We start from the raw sequence: 24,184 nt of genomic DNA, 5'->3' as shown, positions 1-24,184 counted from the left end.
CTATCGATGTTCATAGATTATATAAAATGTAGAAGGGGTAGAGTGGTTGAAGCCAAAAGGCTGTTCAGTAAAGAGGTGCAGCGAAGTGAAAGCCTGGCAGTATTAATGTATGAGAAAGTTGTACCTAAGAAAGTACAGCTGGGCTTCATGGCTTTAACTGTTAGAGAGTTTGTCCCAACTCCCATTAAGGTGTTTTAAATGCCAAAGAATGGGACCTGGGACCTCTGTGCAAAGGAAAGAAAATATGTGTCATGTGTGGAGGGGAACATGATTACCGTGAATGTGGGTACAATGTTAAGTTTAACTGTGATAATTGTGGGGGGGGGACACAGCGCAGCATTTGGTGGATGCCAGAGAGGCCCAAAGATATAAAATCACTCACAATGTATCTTATGCAGAGGCTGCAAGGCAGATTGGTGGAACTATTAGGCAGAATGATGGAGATAATAGGGCAAGTCTTGGAATAAGTGAACCTACTGTAGGAAGTGTTCCTTATGTTGGTCCTGACACGGATACCAGACCTGTTTAGAAATCTTGTTCTCACAAATGCTGTGTCAAAGGACACCTTAATAGTTAATCAGATTGACTTTATAGCCTTCCTTGGAAAGGTTATCAACCTGACTGCATTTGTGGAAAGAAATGCCAAGTTGTGGAAGCAGCTAAATAGTTTTTAGGAGTAACAGATGTTACCCTCGCCATTATTGTTGATATGTTGACTCCTAATGATGGAATGTCTAGGTATGATGATAGTTAGTCATGGTTTTTGTTATCCTTCAGTGGAATGCTAGAAGCCTAATTGCTAACAGTCAGGAGTTTAATAAATATACATACATACATACATACATACATACATACATACATACATACATACATACATACATACATACATACATACATACATACACTGCTCAAAAAAATAAAGGGAACACTTAAACAACACAATGTAACTCCAAGTCAATCACAATTCTGTGAAATCAAACTGTCCACTTAGGAAGCAACACTGATTGACAATAAATTTCACATGCTGTTGTGCAAATGGAATAGACAAAAGGTGGAAATTATAGGCAATTAGCAAGACACCCCCAATAAAGGAGTGATTCTGCAGGTGGTGACCACAGACCACTTCTCAGTTCCTATGCTTCCTGGCTGATGTTTTGGTCACTTTTGAATGCTGGCGGTGCTCTCACTCTAGTGGTAGCATGAGACGAAGTCTACAACCCACACAAGTGGCTCAGGTAGTGCAGCTCATCCAGGATGGCACATCAATGCGAGCTGTGGCAAGAAGGTTTGCTGTGTCTGTCAGCGTAGTGTCCAGAGCATGGAGGCGCTACCAGGAGACAGGCCAGTACATCAGGAGACGTGGAGGAGGCCGTAGGAGGGCAACAACCCAGCAGCAGGACCGCTACCTCCGCCTTTGTGCAAGGAGGAGCACTACCAGAGCCCTGCAAAATGACCTCCAGCAGGCCACAAATGTGCATGTGTCAGCATATGGTCTCACAATTGATGTGCCATCCTGGATGAGCTGCACTACCTGAGCCACTTGTGTGGGTTGTAGACTTCGTCTCATGCTACCACTAGAGTGAGAGCACCGCCAGCATTCAAAAGTGACCTTAGCCAAATACATTTAAACTCCATTTTTCACAATTCCTGACATTTAATCAGAGTAAAAATTACCTGTCTTAAGTCAGTTAGGATCACCACTTTTATTATAAGAGTGAAATGTCAGAATAATAGTAGAGAGAATGATTTATTTCAGCTTTTATTTCTTTCATCACATTCCCAGTGGGTCACAAGTTTACATACACTGAATTAGTATTTGGTAGCATTGCCTTTAAATTGTTTAACTTGTGTCAAATGTTTCGTGTAGCCTTCCACAAGCTTCCCACAATAGGTTGGTTGAATTTTGGCCCATTCCTCCTGACAGAGCTCTTGTAACTGAGTCAAGTTTGTAGGCCTTACGTGCTTTTTCAGTTCTGCCCATAAATGTTCTATAGGATTGACGTCAGGGCTTTGTGATGGCCACTCCAATACCTTGACTTTGTTGTCCTTAAGCCATTTTTCCACAACATTGGAAGTATGCTTGGGATCATTGTCCATTTGGAAGACCCATTTGTGACCAAGCTTTAACTTCCTGACTGATGTCTTGAGATGTTGATTCAATATATCCACATAATTTTCCTACCTCATGATGCCATCTATTTTGTGAAGTGCACCAGTCCCTCCTGCAGCAAAGCACCCCCACTACATAATGGTGCCAGCCCTGTGCTTCATGGTTGGGATGGTGTTCTTCGGCTTGCAAGCCTCACCGTTTTTCCTCCAAACATAACAATGGTCATTATGGCCAAACAGTTCTATTTTTGTTTCATCAGACCAGAGGACATTTCTCCATGTGCAGTTACAAACCGTGTTCTGGCTTTTTTTATGGCAGTTTTGGAGCAGTGGCTTCTTCCTTGCTGAGATGCCTTTCAGGTTATGTCGATATAGGACTTGTTTTACTGTGGATATAGATACTTTTGTACCTGTTTCCTCCAGCATCTTCACAAGGTCCTTTGCTGTTCTGGGATTGATTTGCACTTTTCGCACCAAAGTATGTTCATCTCTAGGAGACAGAACGTGTCTCCTTCCTGAGTGGTATGACGGCTGCGTGGTTCCATGGTGTTTATACTTGCGTACTATTGTTTGTACAGATGAACGTAGTACCTTCAGGCGTTTGGAAATTGCTCCAAAGCATGAACCAGACTTTTTTTTGTGGTCTTGGCTGTTTTCTTTTGATTTTCCCATGATGTCAAGCAAAGAGACACTGAGTTTTAAGTTGAAATACATCCACATGTACACTCCCAATTGACTCAAATGATGTCAATTATCCTATCAGAAGCTTCTAAAGCCATGACATAATTTTCTGGAATTTTTCCAAGCTGTTTAAAGGTACAGTCAACTTAGTGTATGTAAACTTCTGACCCACTGGAATTGTGAGACCGTGAATTATATGTGAAATAATCTGTCTGTAAACAATTGTTGGAAAAATTACTTGTGTCATGCACAGCTTATATGTCCCTAACCGACTTGCCAAAACTATAGTTTGTTAACAAGACATTTGTGGAGTTGTTGAAAAACTCCAACCTAAGTGTATGTAAACTTCCGAGTTCAACTGTATATAATGGATTTAGAGATCAAACCTGATGTGATATGGGTTCAAGAAACATGGCTTAGACCACATCTTGATTGTATTATTCCTGGTTATTGTTCAATCAGTCGGATAGATAAATTGGACAGGGTGGTGGTTGTGCTAAGGAAAGGTCTTGAATATCATAATATAACTGTCCCATACGAATGTGTGATGGTGGGAATCTACAGTGCAGGTAGTAATATTAAGTTACAGTCTTTACAACCCTTGCTGTTTGATGAAGTATCGGGAGAATTGGGCTCTAGAGAGACAAGGTGCGGCGACCTTAAAACACAGAAGCTTATGGGGAAGAACACATACAGATGCTAATGGTACTATTGTGGAAGATATGATGGAAGCAAGATTTAGTATCTTAACGATGGATGTGGTACAAGGGTTGATGTTGTTAGAGGGGTTACATCCTGCCTGGAGCTCACACTGGCTTCTAACTCTGCATCTATGTGTGAATGGAATGGAATGAATGGTTCTACTGTTGGAAGTGATCAAGTCCCTAAGATAAAGCCTGGTAAGGACCCTTCATGTGCTGATAGTTATAGACCAATGGCACTGACCTCTTCACTTGTGTAAACTGATGGAAAACATGACAGTCAACAGATTGTCATATTTCCTGGGAACATAGAGGTTTATTGGGTCAAAGTGGATTCCGTAAAGGTAGATCTACTCTGGATGCATTAGTAAAGGTGAGCAATGAAGTTGGAACTCTGGTCATGAAAGAGGTAACGGTTACTGTGTTTTATTATTATACATTTTTTTAATTTGTGGCGAGAAGGCCTTCTGATTTAAGATGGAAAGACCTTGTTTAATCGCTCTTTTTCGAGTTAAAATGGATCCATTTTATCTAAAGCGTATGGCGTAGACAATGTTATTCCTCAAGGCAGTGCTCCAGTATCAGTCCTATATTGTTCAACATTATGATTAAACGATGTGTTTCACAAATGTAGGTAGGGGTATTCGGGCTTCCCTATATGCTGATTACGAAGACATTTAGAATAGTGGAAGGAATGTCTCTCGTGATTAAATCTATTCGACAAGCTATAGTGGATGTTGAAAGATGGTCGATTGACTGGTGAAGTCTTGTATGTTCTTCTCGAAGATGAAAGTTGCTGAAATATACAGTTGTTTCTAGATGGACAGCCTATCGGGAGGGTTTCAAGGATAAATATTTGGGTCTATGGTCCAATGAGCGAATTATACATGGAAAGATCATGTCATCAATGTTGAAACCAAGCGTAAGAAGGTGGTGAATCTTATGCGCTCGGTGTCTGGTTATGAATGGGGTGCTGAGAGACAACCGTTGATGGATATTTTATAGAGCTCTGACCAGGACGACAATTGATTACGGGTGAATAGTTTATGGAACAGCGGCGAAGACTTGGCTTCAGAGGCTGGACAGAATCCAGTATATAGCTTTAAGGATATGTAATGGTGCATTTAAATCAACGTCTGTATGACTTACTAATGGAGGCAGGTGAGATGCCTTTGGATATACGGTGTAAAAAATGGTCTTTAGCTTATTGGGTTAGGTTCAAAGGGTGTGAGGTTGAGTATTCCACATGTCTACTATATACTAGTAGACAAGGCAGTAGTTTCGGTTGGAAATCTTGCTGATGAGAGCAGTTTGAGGGAGTTTGTTTGCCCTTCTGTGGTGATAGGGGATGTTACTCCCAGATCCTGTTGTTGATATAAACTTGGTAGAGAAAAGGGAAGATTGGCCAGAAGTCAGTGATTTTATAGGGAATGGTTTACGTTGGTAGAAGTTTTTATGCTTTTTTTTACCACTTTTCACAGATGGATCCAAGGACCCAGATAGTGGGCGCAAAGGAGCAGGCGTTTACCTTCCTGAATTTAATGTGCAGATATGTAGAAGACTAACAGATGAACTGGGAATGTGATGAAAGAAATAAAAGCTGAAATTAATGGAATGTGATGAAAGAAATAAAAGCTGAAATAAATAATTATCTCTAATATTATTCTGACATTTCACTCTTAAAATAAAGTGGTGATCCTAACTGACCTAAGACAGGGAATTTTCACTAGGATTAAATGTCAGGAATTGTGAAAAACTGAGTTTAAATTTGGCTAAGGTATACGTAAACTTCAGACTTCGACTGTAAATAATTGATATTAATGTTCCACTGGGTAGAGGTGAGGCCAAATGTAAGATCCAAGCCATTTTGATAGTGTGGTAGAAGAGATGGGACTCTGAGCCCAAGGGCCAGCATTGATATGCCCCCTAAGAAAAGGTCAAATTAGGAAGGAAGAGGTGGTGTTTGCTCAACTGCGCTTAGGACATTGAACTCGTCATTACATCTGGTTGGCAGGCAAATGAATGGTTTGTGTATGGTCGATGAAATGGTGGAGCATGTGTTGTTATATTGTAAGTATGTTGAAGAGAGGGAAAGATTGAATTGTAGGGTCATTGAGGTTGGGGGGGTTTGGAAGGGATTTGGGGGATGGGTGAGGGTCTATTAGAAATTAGTAGGGCTCTTTTTTAATTTTCTCATAAGTAGTGAGTTAGGGGAATTTAGAATTGTAAACCGTAATTGACCAAACACTCCAGCACAGTAGGTGGTGGCATGCACCTTTTTAAGGTTAGTTTGCTGACCGCCATTATGTCATAGAAGGATGGCAGGTGCATTCTCCATCCAGGCATTACAAGCTGTCATGTTTCCCAAGTTAAGGTTTGAATTAAATTGTTAATATCTAGATACGTAGCTCTTGTTATACACAAGTTGTCCCATTTGTTGTGAATACAATATCTAAACCAAACTATCAACCTGTCACGTCTGTGTTGTGAGATATCGCTATAACTATTTCCAATGCTTTCTCTCCTTAGGAATTTGCCATTCCTTCCAACGAAACGTTTGTCTTGACAACAACAGACAGAACAGAAATAAATTCTGCCAGTGGCAACTACGGAACACATTGTGTTCCTCCCTCACTACGACACACTGGTCCAAAGTGGCATGTATGAGTACTACGCTAGCGAGGGTCAGAAGTCTTTACGTGAGTGCCTTAGTACAGTATTTCAATCTCCAGGCCAAAAATATAGTCCTGTTTGTATTCCTTAGCTATATTCACACTGCACTTAGCCCAGGGCAAATTTGTACCCAGCGGATGCAGTATGAAAAGGTGTATTTTTTTTGCTGTAGCTAATTAAAGCCTTGTTGTCCCCCCCAGCGTATGGCTTTGCAGAACTAATTGACATTGCACTGTCAGCGACATCACACAACACAGGAGTGAGGACAATCGACATCCGATTGGTGAGTTACTGTGTTTTTTATTTTTTTAGAACAGTTGTAAACCTCACGTTCGTTATTGTGGTCTTGAATAACAGTGATGCATAAGGATTGAAGCGTTTTAGTAGTCCTATGAAGTTCAGAGTTCTGCACCTCAATACTGTGTCGATGGAATGGGACACAGCAGTTGTTGATTGTTTCTCATCTTTTCCCCCAGCTGTTCGACGAGTCTTTGGGGAAACCGGCAGTGGTTGTCATGGACAACAGCTGTGGAATGACCTCCAAGGAGCTTAATAACTGGGCTGTGTTCAGGCTCCACAAATTCACCAGGGAAAACAACATGTTTTCAAGGTAGGTTTACCAAGTGTAGGGCCAGGAGTTTTTCTGATCACATGACCTGGTGATTCGATAAAAATAATGCTGCAAAAAATATTGCGGCATGTATAATGGAAACAGCAGCTATAGGAGAAATGTTCTAAAGATCAGCCACATTTTTATCCGTTCGACGGGTGAAGTTATCTTCGGTAAAACTTCTATTATAAAAAAATAATAAAATTGTAACATTAGAAATAATTGAGGTTGAGTCATCAAAATTGAATGATCATATCCTTAAAATGTTTACTAATGAATGTAGCAACAGTTAGGTAGATACAAAAACTATATTCTATTTAATTGGGCAACTCTGATGCCAGAACACCAGTATGCCATACAGTAATACCAGTGACGCAATGTAACACCAGTGACACAATGTAACACCAATGACAAACATAAGATTATTTCAAACAAATTTTATCACTTTATAAGTAATATGTTTCATTACAAATACTTTCAGATTTCATAAGATGGGTTCATTTTTAAATATGAACAATAAAATGAGGGTTATTGGTCGAAGATTAAGACCAAAAGATGAAGCCTATTGACTAAAATGTCTTTCATAACACAACATTGTCATCCAAACATCTAAAACATGTCTACTAGAACATTAGAAACACTACCTTTAAAAATAAACAAACTGTTTTCCTCACCACACTGATATGAACATTTTGTATGCAGTTAAACATGTTCATGGAATTTTTCCTGTATTATCCTTTTACTTCAGATATGTTTGTCTTTGCCATGTTATTGTGTCGCGTCCGTATCTTTTATCTCTGAGCCATTCTCCATTGCAAATTTGAACTGATCTTTTGTTCAATGGCAGTTTCCTTACTGTGTAAGCAGCCTATGGACAAGGTATGACAGCAATCAATGCTTTGGTTTTATGCCACAAATACAAAATAATTAGCATTTTGAAACAGTGGCCAGGTAAACAAAAGCATGGCTTGCTGTCATACCTTGTCCATAGACTGCATACATGGTAAGGAAACCAATATGTAATTTGGGTAAACTATCCCTTTAAGTAACTCTGTAGATACAGAGTACATATGTCTTCCTACAGACACATTGTCTTAATTCTGACCTTGCAGTACTGGGTTCACTGTCTGGAGTTCCTGCTCTCAATCTCTTTGTGTTTTGCCTGTCTGACCTGCCATTTCCTTCGCTCCTGTCTTTTTTCCCTTTCTTTGAGATCCTTCACTCTTTCTTTTTTGACTCTCTAAATCCTTTAAGTAAGTCTGGTGTTTTTGTTTAAGGTAGGCTGCTCTGCGGTGTGGGTCAGCATCCCTGCGCTGTCTGTAGTCTTTGCTTTTCAGCAGCACCTCATTTCGCCATATCTATCAAAAGGAATGCCATATTATGTGATTACAATATTGAAACAGTAATAAAATGCTAAAAGTCTTAATATAAATGTTGATGGTTTTATAAAACATTATGTTGAGAAAAAAGTTTGGCTTTCTCGTCATGTCACTGGTGTTACCAGCAAAACAGTAACACCCGTGACGATTACGCCAGTGACAAATCTGCAGACAAGATGGCAAATCTAAGATGCCGGCCACTGTAGCTCAAACCACCCTTCTTAAATTGTAAATCAATCACTTAATCATGAAATTTTATCAATAATTTTTATCCAATTTCCTTTCCTCTTACTATAAACTGTATAACATCAGTGACACATCTTAAGTCCTCGCATGAAATTACCAAGTTAATCATCAAATTGTTAACATATGAAGAGAGTGCACACTCACCATGTGCTCTTCAAAACAGTCCCGTCTCCAATAAACCTTTGAGCCAGGAAGAATTTGGCAATGATGTTGCATTTTTTTTCAAAGTGGTGTTATTTATACATTTTAACACCAGTGACATCAAATTGAGGGACAGCTATTACTTGTAAATTATTTGTAATATTTATTTGGTATTTTACGGGGGGAAAAGAATGAATAGAAACATGATAACACGAGGAATAAATACACAATGAGTAACGATAACTTGGCTATACACTGGGTACCAGTACAGAGTTGATGTGCAGGGGTATGAGGTAGATATGTACATATAGGTAGGGATAAAGTTACTAGGCAACAGGATAGAAAAACAGTAAGAGCAGCGTAGGTGATGTGCAAAAAGGTTCAATGCACATTGTCCGGGTAGCTGTTGGTTAACTATTTAGCAGTCTTATTTATGGCTTGGGGTCCTGTTGGTTCCAGACGTTGTGGACCGGTACCGCTTGCCGTGTGGTAGCAGAGAGAAGTCTATGACTTGGATGGCTGGAGTCTTTGACAATTGTTAGGGCCTTCCTCTGACACCGCCTGGTATCGAGGTTCTGGATGGCAGGGAGCTCGGCCCCCAGTGATGTACTGGGCCGTATGCACTACTCTCTGTAGCGCCTTGTAGTCGGATACCAAGCAGTTGCCATACCAAGCTGTGCACTCTTTACAACTGTTGGTGTGTGTGGACCATAATCATTTCTTAGTGGTGTGGACACCAAGGAACTTGAAGCGCTCGACCTGCTCTGCTACAGCCCTGTCAATGTGGATAGTGGTGTGCTCGGCACTCCGTTTTCTGTAATCCACGATCAACTCCTTAGTCTTGCTGACATTGAGGGAGAGGTTTTTGTCCTGGCACCACACAGCCAGGTCTGACCTCCCTGAAGGCTGTGCAGGGCATGTGATTTCATCACGTAACTACGCTCCACTCCGCTATTTAATTCTAAGTGCTTACTGCTTGCTAAAAGAATGTTAGACCTGAAAAATACAAATCTTTGCAGGACTCAAATTGTTTTGACTTTGAAGAATGGCTGAATTGCTTCGCCTTGCTTTTCTGGCTGGCTGGTTGCAAGTTTCACGAAACACATTTTTTTAAACACATTTGTATCTAGGCTACAGGAGAGCAAGTTTAAACCATAGCTGTTATTGTTGACACAAGATAGTTCAATGGAAACACACCATAGCAGGCAATTGTTGCATCGATTTTTCTATGCAAACTTTGTAAATGTTGACAAAACATCACTGGACAAGTTAATGGAACGTAGCTAGTGACTCACAGTAAATGTAAATTGCAGTGCACTTTCCAAAGAATTAAATACAGGGATGAACTAGAATTTGTTTTTGACGCATTCCCTATAGCTATCGTCACAGTCATGATCCATTTTGTCTCACTAGTGATCACGCTGAGTATGTTCGCCCTGATCCAGTCCCTCGTAGTCTCAACAGTGATATATCATATTTTGGTGTAGAAGGGAAACAAGCAATGTTCTACATTGTACAGTCAACCCGGGTAAGTGTTTAATTCTTGGCCATATTCCCCTAATGGACTGTGAAGCACGATGTGCCTTGATATGTCTTTGTTAAAGATTATCACCAAACCAGCGAGCTCCCCAGATGTCCATGAATTCGGCATTTCAAACGAAGAGTTTGAGAGGAAGGAGCGGAACAATGAGAATATTTACAGTGGTTTCATCAGAAACAGGAAGGTAAGGGATTACCCACAGATCACCCAAAATGTTGACTTATGTAATCAACAAAACTAAGGTTATCGCAATCCATCCATTCTTTGAAGTATAAACCTGTCTGTGTTAGGTCCAACTGCTGTACTTCTATCCTTCCCACAGCGACCATCTTCTATGTAATGACATCCATGTTAACTCTTCCCCCATGCAGATGGGTGACTCGTCCCACGTGAGAGATGACAAGGAGTGCTTTCTCCACGGGCTGATTGCCGAGGAGGTGGGAAAGGAGAGCTTCACAGCCGTGGTGGTGACAGGGCTCCAGCCTGAACACATCACCTTCCTCAAGCAGGACTTCCACCTGTGGACCAGAGAAGTGGCGTGAGTCAGCTCAGAGTAGGGTGAAGTTGCTTCTAGCTGCTGATCTTGGCTCAATTTAGCATTTTCCTCCAATGGTTAAGGTTAGTATTATGGTAGGCGAATCTGATTCTAGATCTGTACCTAGGGTGAGAACCCCGGAATGAGTAATCACCCTGCACTGCCTGATCCCATATTTACATTTACATTTAAGTCATTTAGCAGACGCTCTTATCCAGAGCGACTTACAAATTGGTGCATTCACCTTATGACATCCAGTGGAACAGCCACTTTACAATAGTGCATCTAAATCTTTTAAGGGGGGGGGGGGGGGGGGGTCAGAAGGATTACTTTATCCTATCCTAGGTATTCATTAAAGAGGTGGGGTTTCAGGTGTCTCCGGAAGGTGGTGATTGACTCCGCTGTCCATATACCCTAACCCTCCAATCTGATTGAATTGTTGTCCTCTTAACCTGTCTAGGATGAGGGTGCCGCTAGCGGCACTCCCCCCCCACCCCCACTGAAAAACCAGTGCCGCGAAATTCAAAAAAAATATATTTTTTAAATATTTAACTTTCACACATTAAAGTCCAATACAGCTAATGAAAGACACAGATCTTGTGAATCCAGCCAACATGTCCGATTTTTAAAATGTTTTACAGGGAAGACACAATATGTAAAGATGTAAATCTATTAGCTAAAAACACATTAGCATAATCCACCATCTTTTATTTGTCCACCAACACCAGTAGCTATCACCAATTCGGCTAAACTAAGATATTTATAGCCCCTAACCAAGAAAAAAACTCATCAGATGACAGTCTGATAACATATTTATGGTATGGGATAGGTTTTGTTAGAAAAATGTGCATTTTTCAGGTAGCTGGCATAGTTTACAATTGCACCCACCGTCACAAATGGACTAGAATAATTACAATGAGCAACGTGTTTACCTAACTACTAATCATCAAACATTTCGTAAAAATACACAGCATACACTAATCGAAAGACACAGATCCTGTGAATACAGACAATATTTCAGATTTTCTAAGTGTCTTACAGCGAAAACACAATAAATCGTTATATTAGCATAGCACATAGCACATAGCAGCCCAGCATTGATTCTAGCCAAAGAGAGCGATAACGTAAACATCGCCAAAATATATTATTTTTTTCACTAACCTTCTCAGAATTCTTCAGATGACACCCCTGTAACATCACATTACAACATACATATACAGTTTGTTCGAAAATGTGCATATTTAGCCACCAAAATCATGGTTACACAATGACAAAAGTAGCCCAGCTGGTGAGAAAATGTTGGTGCGCCATATTAGACAGTGATCTACTCTTATACATAAATACTCATAAACGTGACTAAAAAATATAGGGTGGACAGCGATTGATAGACAATTTAATTCTTAATACAATCGCGGATTTACATTTTTTAAATTATCCTTACTTTTCAATACAGTTTGCGCCAAGCGAAGCTACGTCAAAAAACATGGCGTCCTAAGCCACTAACATTTTTCGACAGAAACACGATTTATCATAATAAAAATGTCCTACTTTGAGCTGTTCTTCCATCAGTATCTTGGGCAAAGGATCCTTTCTTGGGTCTAATCGTCTTTTGGTGGAAAGCTGTCCTCTTGCCATGTGGAAATGCCAACTGCGTTCGGGATGAACTGGAAGCGTGCCCAGCGATTCACAGCGTTTCAGAAATAAATGTCCCAAAATCGCACTAAACGGGTATATAAATTGCTATAAAACGCTTTAAATTAACTACCTTATGATGTTTTTAACTCCCATAACGAGTAGAAACATGACCCGAGTAATATTACTCCCTCCACTAATGCTTGGAACAGGTGCGGGTCGGTGTCCTCTAGGCGCATGACGCAGCTCCAAAAGAGTGACTAGCCTCAGGGTTTTTTAATTTGTAGTGCCTGTGAACGCGCAATCGACCCCATTCAAATCGTCATCACGTAAAGGCATCCAGGGGAAGACGTAAGCAGTGTCCGTATACTCATAGCAATAACAGTGCCCTTTTAACTGACTCCAGATCAGGGGCCAAAATTTCTGAAATCTGACTCCATGTCAGGGAAATTGCTGTAGAATGACTTCTGTTCCACTTAGAGACAAAATTTCAACTCCTATAGAAACTATAGACTGTTTTCTATCCAATAATAATAATAATATGCATATTGTACGATCAAGAATTTTGTGGGAAGCCGTTTCAAAAATTACACGATTAGCATAAATAGTGACAACAGCGCCCCCATCCTCAACAGGTTAATACTAATGTTAAATAATACACATTGGCTGTTAAGCCAATTATATTATGACCTAGTGACCTGCTTTTTATATTATATGAACAAAAAAATATTCAATTTTATTTGGAATGGCTAGCCAGACAAAATTCAAAGGGCCTATATATATAATGAATATGAATTCGGAGGGCAGAAATGATTAAATATTAAAGCATTAGACCTCTCACTAAAGGCATCAGTCATACAAAAGTTATACTTAAATCCGAAATGGTTCTCTAGTAAATTGGTAGGAATGTCTCACCACATGTTCAAGAATGGCATTTTTTCCCTTTATTCAGATTACAACTGCTCATCTCCAAAATATCGTTATTTTTTAAACAAGTCTTAGAAAGTTGGTTGCAATTTCAGTTTAATCCACCAGAAAAGACCGAACATATTAAATAATAATATAAATGTATGAATTGATTAAAAAAAAGGTATCATCTTTCTAAATTATATCATAAATAGGACTGGTGGAGTTATGTCAGACATGCAGCTAACACAGACATATGGAAATGTCTGCTCTACCCAACATTACAACCAACTAATTGCTGCATTACCACAAAAATGGAAGAGGCAAGTAGAAGGCGGAAAAAGTAAGGAACTTGTCTGTCGGGCCCTGCATTAAAGACCATAAATGGTTAAAGAAAATTGTGATAAATAAAAACATATACTAATTTCATTTAAAGGACCAAAAAAAAGCTAAATAGTTGGGAAGAGGTTTTCGATGTACCGATTCCATGGCACATGGTTTTTGAATTAACACACAAAACAACGCCGGATTCAAAACGTCAATTTTTTCTATTTTAATTAATATACAAAATTCTTGCAACTAATAGAATGTATCCCCCATATTTATTTACATACACTGCTCAAAAAAATAAAGGGAACACTTAAACAACACAATGTAACTCCAAGTCAATCACACTTCTGTGAAATCAAACTGTCCACTTTGGAAGCAACACTGATTGACAATAAATTTCACATGCTGTTGTGCAAATGGAATAGACAACAGGTGGAAATTATAGGCAATTAGCAAGACACCCCCAATAAAGGAGTGGTTCTGCAGGTGGTGACCACAGACCACTTCTCAGTTCCTATGCTTCCTGGCTGATGTTTTGGTGACTTTTGAATGCTGCCGGTACTTTCACTCTAGTGGTAGCATGAGACGGAGTCTACAACCCACACAAGTGGCTCAGGTAGTGCAGCTCATCCAGGGTGGCACATCAATGCGAGCTGTGGCAAGAAGGTTTGCTGTGTCTGTCAGCGTAGTGTCCAGAGCATGGAGGCGCTACCAGGAGACAGGCCAGTACATCAGGAGACATAGGAGGGCAACAACCCAGCAGCAGGACCGCTACCTCCACCTTTGTGCAAGGAGGATCAGGAGGAGGGAAGGGCCAGAGCCCTGCAAAATGACCTCCAGCAGGCCACAAATGTGCATGTGTCTGCTCAAACGGTCAGAAACAGACTCCATGAGGGTGGTATGAGGGCCCGACGTCCACAGGTGGGGGTTGTACTTACAGCCCAACACCGTGCAGGACGTTTAGCATTTGCCAGAGAACACCAAGATTGGCAAATTCGCCACTGGCGCCCTGTGCTCTTCACAGATGAAAGCAGGTTCACACTGAGCACGTGACAGACGTGACAGAGTCTGGAGACGCCGTGGAGAACGTTCTGCTGCCTGCAACATCCTCCAGCATGACCGGTTTGGCGGTGGGTCAGTCATGGTGTGGGGTGGCATTTCTTTGGGGGGCCGCACAGCCCTCCATGTGCTCACCAGAGGTAGCCTGACTGCCATTAGGTACCGAGATGAGATCCTCAGACCCCTTGTGAGACCATATGCTGGTGCGGTTGGCCCTGGGTTCCTCCTAATGCAAGACAATGCTAGACCTCATGTGGCTGGAGTGTGTCAGCAGTTCCTGCAAGAGGAAGGCATTGATGCTATGGACTGGCCCGCCCGTTCCCCAGAACTGAATCCAATTGAGCATATCTGGGACATCATGTCTCGCTCCATCCACCAAAGCCACATTGCACCACAGACTGTCCAGGAGTTGGCGAATGCTTTAGTCAAGGTCTGGGAGGAGACCCCTCAGGAGACCATCCGCCACCTCATCAGGAGCATGCCCAGGCGTTGTAGGGAGGTCATACAGGCACGTGGAGGCCACACACACTACTGAGCCTCATTTTGACTCGTTTTAAGGACATTACATCAAAGTTGGATCAGCCTGTAGTGTGGTTTTCCACTTTAATTTTGAAATCCAGACCTCCATTGGTTGATAAATTTGATTTCCATTGATAATTTTTGTGTGATTTTGTTGTCAGCACATTCAACTATGTAAAGAAAAAAGTATTTAATAAGAATATTTCATTCATTCAGATCTAGGATGTGTTATTTTAGTGTTCCCTTTATTTTTTTGAGCAGTGTATAATCTTCCCAGCTCTGCATATTTTGCTGTGAGGAGGCAAAGTGATTAGATCATTTATTTTGGTACTGTCCAAAATAGGTCGTTTTTGGTCACAGGTCCAGGAATGGCTGAAGAATTGCAACATTTGCGTAGAACTAACGCTGCAGATAGCAATACTGGGTGATTTGAACATTCAATAATATAATAATTATTTTAGCTAAACATTTTATCTTTCATTTACAATCTGTAGAAGCTATGACAATAGAAAGGTTCAGTACTTTTGTGAAGCATCACAGCACAGTTGAAAAATAAATTGGCAAATAGAAATCCAAAATGGATGGTGTTAAGAGATAGATGGGAGGGGTTGAATAGAGCTGAAGGGTGGGACTAATAACAAGAACCAATGTAAAACTTACGGGGTCTGTAAAATGTATATAGGATCAGAAATGTTGTGAAATAGCACAGTTACAAATAGAATAGACATCAGAAATAGAGGAAGGACTAAAAACAAACCAAATATAACTATTGTAAAATAGATTGTGTCTGTAAAATGTGTATAATATGTATAAACTGAAGGTAGAAGCCTATATGTTTTTTGTTGTTTTTGATAATTGTTAGGTGGAGGTCACTGCTACAATGGTATCTTTAGCCTAGCTTTTAGCTAGCTAGCTAGCTACTCTGCAGTGCAAGCTAGCTTGACTTAAAATAAAGAGAAAGTAACTAAACAAAACATGTTTTATTAACACCTGAAACAATGTATTTGTCATATCTCGAATGAAAAGGTCATATTTTGTAATCTCCCAAAATAAATGCGAGACAAACGTGTTCAGTTGCTGTGCAAAACTCAGTGAAGATGGCATAATGAAATGCATCATGATGTGAAATAGGTATCCGACCACTGTAACCTCCTGCCCTTAAAGGCGCAGGTGAACTTTTTTTTTTCTTCACATCTGTGATATTTTGGTTAAATAACTTGGGTCACAAAATTTTTTATTAAACAGTTATTGTTTTAGAAACATTACAAAGCATGCTCGTCTGTTTTTTGTGTGTTTTGTTGGTGTTAATTTTAGAGAACAAAAATATTTTGCCTGGGAAAAAATCTGAGTGGCTGGTAGATTTTTTTAAATGTACCTGCCTGGTCTGGTTGGCCTGGTTGACCAAAAAGTACATTTTAGGCCCTGCATGTAATTATGTGTTAATTTATTTTATGGTACTCCAGACAAGTGCTACAGACAATAGTCATCCAAGAGCATCTATACAGTCTTTGAAGATGCCTATTTTCTAACTCTAGTCTTTTGTGATATTATTTATCCTCATCTCTTTATCTGCCATTTTAGATTTCTACTGGAGAAGTTCCCCAAGATCCCTCGCATGGTGAAGAGATCGACAACGACATGCAGAGATCGACAACGACATGCAGACACGCTACATCAACGCACCAGCTGACACATTTGAGTTCAGGGTCTACGCAGACGCTGATGGAACAGTGGAGGGGGTCCTAAAGTACTACCCCTTCCTCTATGACAGGGAAACCTACCCTGAAGACCCCAGTGCCATACCAGGTAATCTAATTTGCATCCCAAATGGTACCCTATTCCCTACATAGACACGTGTGTTTGGACACATTGGTCAAGATCAAGTTTTTAAATCACAGTAGGCCATGTAATATCATGTAAGTGTCATAACCTAGAGTACTGAGTATAAATGATATGATGTAGCATCTGAAATGTATGTTTTATTGTAAAGCTCATGTAATCTCATCTTTGATTTCATTCTGTTCCCTCTTTTATTTTCACCAGCTGCGGAAGAGGATGATGAGGACCAAAACCAGGCCTGGGGAAAGAGGCCCATATTTGAGTGGTTCTGGAATGGACATCTCATCCCATACACAACTGTATCCGTGTAAAGAATTCCAAATACACTTTCAATAATGCATTTTTCTTCAGTAATGTATTCCCTTCTTGTTTTATTAAAGTAACGTTTGAATTTTCTGTGTCCGTCGTATGTCAGGTTTGACTGGTGCTAAGAATGAGACCTGCTTCACCCGCATCGTGAATGGCCAGGTAGCTTCCCTGTGTCTGTGATGTTTATGGTCTGTCACAAGCGAACCCCATTCCTCTTGGGTGGAAGAAAATATTAAAGCAAATTTTAGCCTCCCAGCTGGGACACTTAGACTCTTATTAGACAGTTGTGTGATGTTAACAGTTGATGAATTACCACCATGATGTGGAATAAAAATGACTGTTACTGATGCATGTCATTTTCCCTCCCAGAAACAAAGAGTTAAAATCCAGAAGGAGTTTCACCAGTGGCTGAAGACCTGCCACGAAAAGTGGGACAAGCAAGTGACGTTCAGAGGCTTCAAGAGCACCATCACACGAACGGATGTGGCCACCAAGAAGATGCAATCTCCCTGGGCTACTTTCTCCTCCATCGAGTGGGACGGTAGAACGTACAAAGCCGGCCAATACGTGAGCATCCTCTCTTCCTCTTACTTAGACGGTAGAGCCTGGCTCAATTTCAATTTGTCTTTCTGTAATTCCTCGCATCCTCTCTGAGGCTCCTTCTCTACCACATTGGAGGAGAAAGTTCAGACCTTCTCTGTTTTGAGAAGGAGATGAGGATGCAAGCAAACGAGGAAAGATTGATTGAAAAAGGGCAACAGAACTGTTTGGTCGCTGTGTTTGAAGTGTTAATCAACGTTCTGTTTTAAGCATCTCTATGTTTTTAATATGCACGTTTTTGTTACTAGCTAATGATGCAATGTTTGTCATAATGTCTGACTCTCTGGTGGTTAAACAGTGTTGTTCTCCCTGTGTAGAGAACCTAAACAAGTTGGGGAAGTATACCCTGCAACTGAACACAGTACTCAACGAGAGCAACGCTACTGTCTGGGCTGGGAAACAGCTGCCCAACCATACACTGGACTTCTCCATTACTGGTAACCAATGTTCCCATGTAAACTGTGTGCTCGGCCTCACAGCTCCTGAAGCAGTCCCGTTCAGACGAATTACCAGCCTCTGCAGATAGGCATGAGATTGAACTTCACAAAAATGTATCTTTCCTGGCTTTAAACAGATTGAATCAATGCAGCAAACCCAATCTAACTTCGAGACTGAGTTGGTGATTTTGTTGAGCCTGAGGAGTGAATCTGAGTAGCCTTTTTCTATTTCACAGCCCAAACGTTTTTTCCACCAAGAGCGGTCGGAGACTAGCCTAGATGCGCATTTGAGATCGCAGAGCCGGTATGCACGTTTGTTGATTTTCTTTGCTGGTTAGTGCGTTACTCCCCTGGTTATAGCGAATGTTGGTCAGCAATGGGGGAGTAATTTACTTCCTTACAAGAGCACAAAACGTGTACATATCTAACTGTCTTTGAAAGCGAGTCAGGGAAATAGATTTTTTTTTGTCTTAAAGGGGCAGTGTGATATTTTGAGACTGAAAACGCAAATAAGCCAATTGGCAGAGGGTAGCATACATTTTTGTACGATTCTCTGAATGGTAGTAATAATAACCATTTTTATTTTGTAAAGTGGTTTCTTGCATCATAACCCAATTCAATTTTCCGACCTATTTGGCCAATTGTGTTATAGATCATTGCTTATTTTTATATAGTGATTTGAGCTTGAGTAAAACATCAGTGACAAGCCATGCATGATGTTTTTTTTTTAAGTATCATTGAATGTATGCCTACATTGAACACCACATATTGGCTATTGTAGTCAACAGCTATATTTTATCTTTATTTTCATCTTTATTTAACTAGTCCAAACCCTCCCCTAACCCAGACGAAGCTGGGCCATTTGTACACTGCCCTATGGGACTCCCGATCACTGCCAGTTGTGATACAGCCCGGGATCAAACCAGGGTCTGTAGTGACACCTCTATCACTGAGATGCAGTGCCTTAGACCGCTGCGCCACTCGGGAGCCCACAAATATCCATGTGAAAATATATATCTACTGTATGTGGAAATGTTATGGCATTTGCCCCATTGGTTTTGTTAGGCCTACATCATGGTCAAAAAGCCACAATAGCCTATTGGCTGCTGTCTGAAACTAATTTAAAGCCCAGTGCATTCAAAAACATGATTTCCTGTGTTTAATATATATTTCCACACTGAGGTTGGAATAATATTTGAAAAATTCTGATAATGCCCTTTTTTAGTGTAAGTGCTGTTGAAAAAGATTGCTTGACATTTCAGCTTGTTTTGTTGGGAGGGAATTTTGGCCTTCCATGGTAACATCACCATGCAGTGAATTGATAACAGATCATATTCAGTTTTCCCCTCCCCACTCATGCCATTCCAACAATCCTAGCAAAATTGCTGCTTGAGAAATTGCTCTTTGCTAAGAAGCTATTTTTGAACTTGGAGTAAGGTACTTAATTGTTACCCAGAAATTATTTGATATTGAGATGAAAATGCTCGAGTTCAACCTTTTTTTTAAAGTGGGTACAGCCTCCGTGTTCACAGTTAACGTGTGCAGGAATGCTCGCAAAATTATATCGTTTCTGCTCACAACCTGAAATTAGCTCGGTGCCGGAAAAAATCTGAGGAAACATTGCCGGTAACCATCTTTGTGAAGTCAGACTGAAATACATGAAACGCTTTGGCCCTCTCCGGTAACAATCAAATTGATCGCCTAAAGACCCATCTCTTTTCTCCCTCTCTCGCTGTCTCTCCTCTCCCACAGGGCAGTGCAGATAGGTTTGTGGTGGGTATTGTGAACACACCTTTCTATGTGGGGGTGCCTTTTAAAAACCCACTGGAGGTTACACACAAAAATAGTTGAAATGGTTACTAGGGTTGGGTGGTATCCAGATGTTCATAGTCATGCTGTTTCTGTACCATACCGTTTTGGCGAACATGCACACAAAGGGTGCTTTTTTTATGCACTAAACTATTTAGGCAACAGGGATCTTGACCCAGGAGGGGATTGAATGTCTCTGCTGCGACCAAGAAGCTTGATCTTGACATCTAGCCGGAAGAAATCGGTTATCTCTTCCCTGCAGGGCTCAGCCCGAGTCTCAGGTTATTCATGGTGCCAGACAATTTCAGCCCCTCCTTGTTTAGCTGGTGGTTGTTACTGTGTTTCAGTTCCCTGGAATTGAGTTATGAGGGGGTGGCCACTAGTGGGACCACTTTCACCATCCAGGGCGTCAGAGCCAGGGGTGCAATGCACAAACTACCACAGCAAGGTCAGAGACACTGGTTTCCAAGGCTGCAGGGCTCTCACTTTAACTCTGTCCAGATGAACCGCAACGAGACAGACAACTGAAAGCTCTCTCAAATTACGTCCTCGGCTAATGTTTGGTAATATCGTCTCGGCAGACACACGACATGAAAGTGGTCCTGCCTGGCCTCAAACAGGACTTGCAGACTCGGAAGATCAGCCTTCTCCCTGGTGAAGTGTTTGATTTACGTTGAAGAAGTCACAAAGTAAAATAATGTTTTATACTCTTATGTCCACCTGTGTATTCAGAGGAAAACACGTTTACTTGGTAAACCATGAATTTACCTTTTTGCTTAAAAAACAAAACAAAACAAAAACGATATATTAAAAATTAACTACTGATCTACGGCACCACATTGCCGTACTGCTGCTCTGCTATAATAAGAAAAATCCTATTTAATGGGGGTTGTGGGTACAGTAGATCCGGATAAGGGATTTTAAGTAAATGATTCCCCTGGTGTTGCTGATGCTGTCCAGCTGTGGCTGGCGGGCTATTTAGGGTAACATGGGATAGAAAAAAACATCAGCCAGCCTTTAGGCCTCATAAAGACATGTGTAGCTTAAACAGTGTTTTACAAGCAGCACTGTATATATTGTGTACATGTGAAGGACATTCCATAGTAGTGTGTCAGATGAATGTGAATGTTTTACAAGTAACCCAGATTCACTCAAAGTGAAACAAGAGAATCCAATCACTGTGGAGAATGGAACCTCTGTTTGCTTTGATGTGGAGGTCCATGACGAAGCAGGAAACGTCACAGTTCAACCCAAACTGATTGTCCGCTGCCAGGTAAGATCATACTACACCCTGCCTCCGGAGGTATGAATAGCCAAGTCTTCCAAAGCAGAAGAATTACATATATACTGCACTTTATTTCCCCATCACGAACTTGGCAACTTGGCTTCTTCCAGTTCATATTTTTCCCAAATCTGAAGTTCAATCCAGTGTTCCTTCTTTGGTGTTCTATGCTCATACATTTGAATGCTTTTACTGAATTCCAAAAGTGTAAAACACATTTTGATTCCTCTAAAAGCACTAAATAGGCAGTCTGCCTAAATACCATTTCAACCCGACAAGGTTGAGCAAGAGGGTGTGTCAATTGTCCCAGAGTATGTGCATTTTAGGGCCACAGTCCATTCACTGTGTTACCAGGGTCGTATTCATTAGTGATTTGCAACGGAAAACGAAATGCAGGGTTTTTTTTCTGGCGCAAAATGGATCTTGAGGCCCTCTTGTTGGCCGCAGTGACAAAATGTAGCTGTTTTTTAAAGCAGATATCCTGCAAGTCTGCACATCTTGCCATGGGGCTGAGAAATGTCTGAGTGACTAAAACAATATCAATGGGGGCCCAATGCCATGACCAAAATACTCCTGTATGCATCGTGTTTTTCATGTTTTTAATTCTCCCTGACTGCCTAGCTTTTATTTGGATGATTTTCTAGTTCTCAAATGTAATCTTATTTAAAATATATAGGTCCATTATCTTTTCTATTCTATTATCTTTCTTCTTTTCTTTGTTTTAGTCTTAAGTAAAACTTTTTCCCTGTTTGGACATAGGCGGCCTGAAAACACTTAGTGAAGTACTTTTCTATGCAGAAAACCCCCTTAAACAAGTGTTTATTGGACAAGTGAAGGTAGTCCATACCCTATTTGATTGGTTTCGTTCCAAGTGAATATTTTGGATGATATTATATCGATACTTTGATTCCAAGTAGAGATTTGTTTAAAAATATATATAGAGAGATTTTTATATATCTACACACAATACCCCATAGTGGCAAAGCGAAATCGGGTTTAGAAATGTTTGCAATTGTATAAAAAATTAAACAAATACCTTATTTACATAAGCATTCAGACCCATTGCTATATGACTTTCCATTGATCATCCTTGAGATGTTTCTACAACTTGGAGTCCACCTGTGGTAAATTCAATTGATTGGACATGATTTGGAAAGGCACACACACACACACACCGGTCTATATAAGGTCCCACAGTTGACAGTGCATGTCAGAGCATATTGTCCGTGGAGCTCCGAGACAGAATTGTGTCGAGGCGCAAATCTGGGGAAGGGTACCAAAAACAATGTCTGCAGCATCCCCAAGAACACAGTGGTCTCCATCATTCTTAACTGGAAGAAGTTTGGAACCACCAAGACTCTACCTAGAGCTGGCCACCCAGCCAAACTGAGCAATTGGGGGAGAAGAGTATTGGTCAGGGAGGTGACCAAGTACCCAAGATCGAGGGACAGGTGAACGGAGCAAAGTACAGAGAGATCCTTGGTGAAAACCTGCTCCAGAGCGCTCAGAACCTCAGACTGGGACGAAGGTTCACCTTCCAACAGGACAACGACCCTAAGCACACAGCCAAGACTCCTGCATTGTCTTGGCTGTGTGCTTAGGGTCGTTGTCCTGTTGGAAGGTAAACCTTCACCCCAGTCTGAGGTTCTGAGCGCTCTGGAGCAGGTTTTCACCAAGGATCTCTCTGTACTTTGCTCCGTTCACCTGCATTGTCTTGTCACCGGCTTCGGGACAAGTCTCTGAATGTCCTTGAGTGGCCCAGCCAGAGCCCGGACTTGAACCCGATCTAATAACTCTGGAGATACCTGAAATTAGCTGTGCAACAACGCTCCCCATCCAACCTGACAGAGCTTGAGAGGATCTGCAGAGAATGGGAGAAACTCTCCAAATACAGGTGTGCCAAGCTTGTACCCAAGAAGACGCAATGCTGTAATCGCCGCCAAAGGTGTTTCAACAAAGTACTGAGTAAAGGGTCTGAATACTTCAGTTCTTCATTTTTGCAAATGTACTAAAAATATTGAAAAAACTGTATTCGATTTGTCATTATGGGGTATTGTGTGTAGATTGATGAGAAAAAAAAGATGTAATCAATTTTAGAATAAGGCTGTAACTATTTCCACATTTTGTTACGTTAGCTTTCCGAATGCTCTGTATGTGTGTGCGTGCGCACACAATCGGTCCAAAGTTTTAGAACACCTAGTTATTCAACGTTTTTTCTTTATTATTGCTATTTTCTACATTGTAGAATAATAGTGAAGACATCAAAACTATGGAATCATGTAGTTACCAAAAAGTGTTAAACAAATCACCCTTTGCCGTGATGACAGCTTTGCACACTCTTGGCATTCTCTCAACCAGCTTCATGAGGTAGTCAACTGGAATGCATTTCAATTAACAGGTGTGCCTTGTTAAGCGTTCATTTGTGTAATTTCTTTCCTTAATGTGTTTGAGCCAATCAGTTGTGTTGTGACAAGGTAGGGGTGGTATACAGTAGATGGCCCTGTTTGGTAAAAGACCAAGTTCATATTATGGCAAAAACAAATAAGCAAAGAGAAACGACAGTCCATCATTACTTTTTAGACATGAAGGTCAGTCAATCTGGAAAATGTCACGAACTTTGAAAGTTTCTTCAAGTCAGTCGCAAAAACCATGAAGCGTTATGATGAAACTGGCTCTCATGAGGGCCGCCACAGGAAAGGAAGATGCAGAGTTACCTCTAATGAACTTATCCTCTGCAGCACAGTTAACTGCACCTCAGATTGCAGCCCAAATAATCAACTGTTCAGAGGAGACTGAGTGAATCAGGCCTTCATGGTCGAATTACTGCAAAGGAACCACTACTAAAGG

General features: G+C 40.8%; 1 pseudogene; it reads left to right on the top strand.

Moving 5' to 3' along the window:
* Positions 1–24,184, top strand: part of LOC129823301 (structural maintenance of chromosomes flexible hinge domain-containing protein 1-like) — a 44,342-nt pseudogene that overhangs the window by 3,570 nt on the left and 16,588 nt on the right.

The sequence above is a fragment of the Salvelinus fontinalis genome, chromosome 25, assembly GCF_029448725.1.
Source record: "Salvelinus fontinalis isolate EN_2023a chromosome 25, ASM2944872v1, whole genome shotgun sequence".
Lineage (NCBI taxonomy): Eukaryota > Metazoa > Chordata > Actinopteri > Salmoniformes > Salmonidae > Salvelinus > Salvelinus fontinalis.
The sequence above is the reverse complement of the archived record's forward strand: the minus strand, read 5'-3'. Positions and strand labels throughout refer to the sequence as shown.